This window comes from Pteropus vampyrus, unplaced genomic scaffold (genome assembly GCF_000151845.1).
Source record: "Pteropus vampyrus isolate Shadow unplaced genomic scaffold, Pvam_2.0 Scaffold219, whole genome shotgun sequence".
Taxonomy (NCBI): domain Eukaryota; kingdom Metazoa; phylum Chordata; class Mammalia; order Chiroptera; family Pteropodidae; genus Pteropus; species Pteropus vampyrus.
This window is the reverse complement of record NW_011889000.1, coordinates 159,901-161,629: the sequence shown is the minus strand read 5'-3', so window position 1 is coordinate 161,629 and position 1,729 is coordinate 159,901. Positions and strand designations below refer to the sequence as shown.

General features: G+C 31.2%; 1 protein-coding gene across 2 annotated transcripts in view; it reads left to right on the top strand.

The window, feature by feature from the left end:
* The window catches only part of RPS6KA5 (ribosomal protein S6 kinase A5), a 154,025-nt gene that overhangs the window by 57,929 nt on the left and 94,367 nt on the right, over window positions 1-1,729 (top strand). The window lies entirely within an intron of this gene.

Here is a 1,729-nt window from a genome sequence, read left to right as displayed (position 1 = left end):
TTAATTTAAAAACTAAAATTGAATTAAATCTAGAATGCTGGCACTTTTATTATGTCTTTTCCAGATCTTTATTATATATCTTCTAGAGAGGATATAAATGTTTATGCCTGAAACAAATGGCCTATTCAGTCTCTTTCATAAAAATTACCGTCTATAATTTCATATGCTTTTACTATGTCTCTGTCTACTTTTAGCATCTATTTAATCAAGCATGTTTTGGGTTTATATCTTTTTCTTGTGTGTTAGAAGAATAATCTGTTTTAACCAATTTATCTTTATTAACCTTAGAAATTTAGTTTTTATGATTTTACAAGTCTTGGCAATGTGGGCTAACAAAAAATAGTTATAGTTAAATGGCTTAAATTGTCCTTTTTTATCTTAAAATTATGTTGAAATACTTAGTTTAATAGGGTTTTTTTTTAATATTTGGAATTAAGTTTGCAGTTAAGATAACTATTGTGTAAAAGGAACAAAGGAATCAGTGCTTCTGTTTGATAAATATGTAAAATCAAGTACATTTTATTTTAAATGTTTTAAAATTTATCTATTTTCAAAGAAGTGTAAGGGTATTTTCAAAAATGGGAAGGAAAGGAACCTAGAAAAACAAAATACGAACAAAACAAAACAAAAAAACAGCACAAGCCAGATAAGGGAAAGTGAATTGATGTTATAAACATCTGGAATGAGATAGTCATTGTGATTGAGTCTTAAATTTAATGCTGAGGTTACTAAGAGGTGGATATAAAGGGAAAATTCTTTGGCCTAAGTCTGTCTGTCTATCTATTTTTTTCTTTCTTTTTAAGGAAAGGCATATCCATTCATTTAGAAATGCAATTGCTGGGTCAAAAGGTATATCTGTTTTTAATTTTTTGAGAAACCTCCAGACTTTTCCGTAGTGGCTGTACCAATTTGCAATCCCACCAACAGTGCATGAGGGGTCCCTTTTCTCCACATCCTTGCCAACACTTGTTCTTTGATTTATTGATGATAGCCAATCTGACAGATATGAGGTGATATCTCATCGTGGTTTTAATTTGCATTTCTTTGATGATTAGTGTCCTTGAGCATCTTTTCATATGTCTGTTTGCCATCTGTATTTCCTCTTTGGAGAGAGATCTATTTAGGTCTTCTGCCTATCTTTTAATTGAACGGTTTGTTTTTTTGTTATTGAGTTGTATGAATTCTTTATATATTTTGGACATTAACCTCTTATCAAATGTATCATAAGTAAATATCTTCTCCAATTCAGTTGGTTGTCTTTTCGTTTTGTTCATGGTTTCTTTTGCTGTGCAAAGATTTTTAGGTTGATGTAGTCCATTTGTTTATTTTTGTTTGTTTCTCTTGCCCAAAGAGTTATGTCCAAAAATAAATTACTAGTAGCCATATCAGAGATTACTGCCTGTGTTTTCTTCTAGAAGTTTTATGAGTCTGTTCTTGTATACAGTGTAAGAAGGTGGTTCAGTTTCTTTCTTTCTTTTTTTTTTTTGGCATGTATCTGTCCAATTTTCCCAGCACCATTTATTGAAGAGACTGTCTTTACCCCCTTGTATATTCTTGCCTCCGTTGTCATATATTAAGTGAGCATATAGGCGTGGATTTATTTCTAGGCTCTCTATTCTGTTCCGTTGATCAACGTATCTGTTTTTATGACGGTACCATGCTGTTTTGATTACTATAGTCTTGTAGTTTAGTTTGATATAAGGTAGTGCGATACCTCCAACTTTGTTCT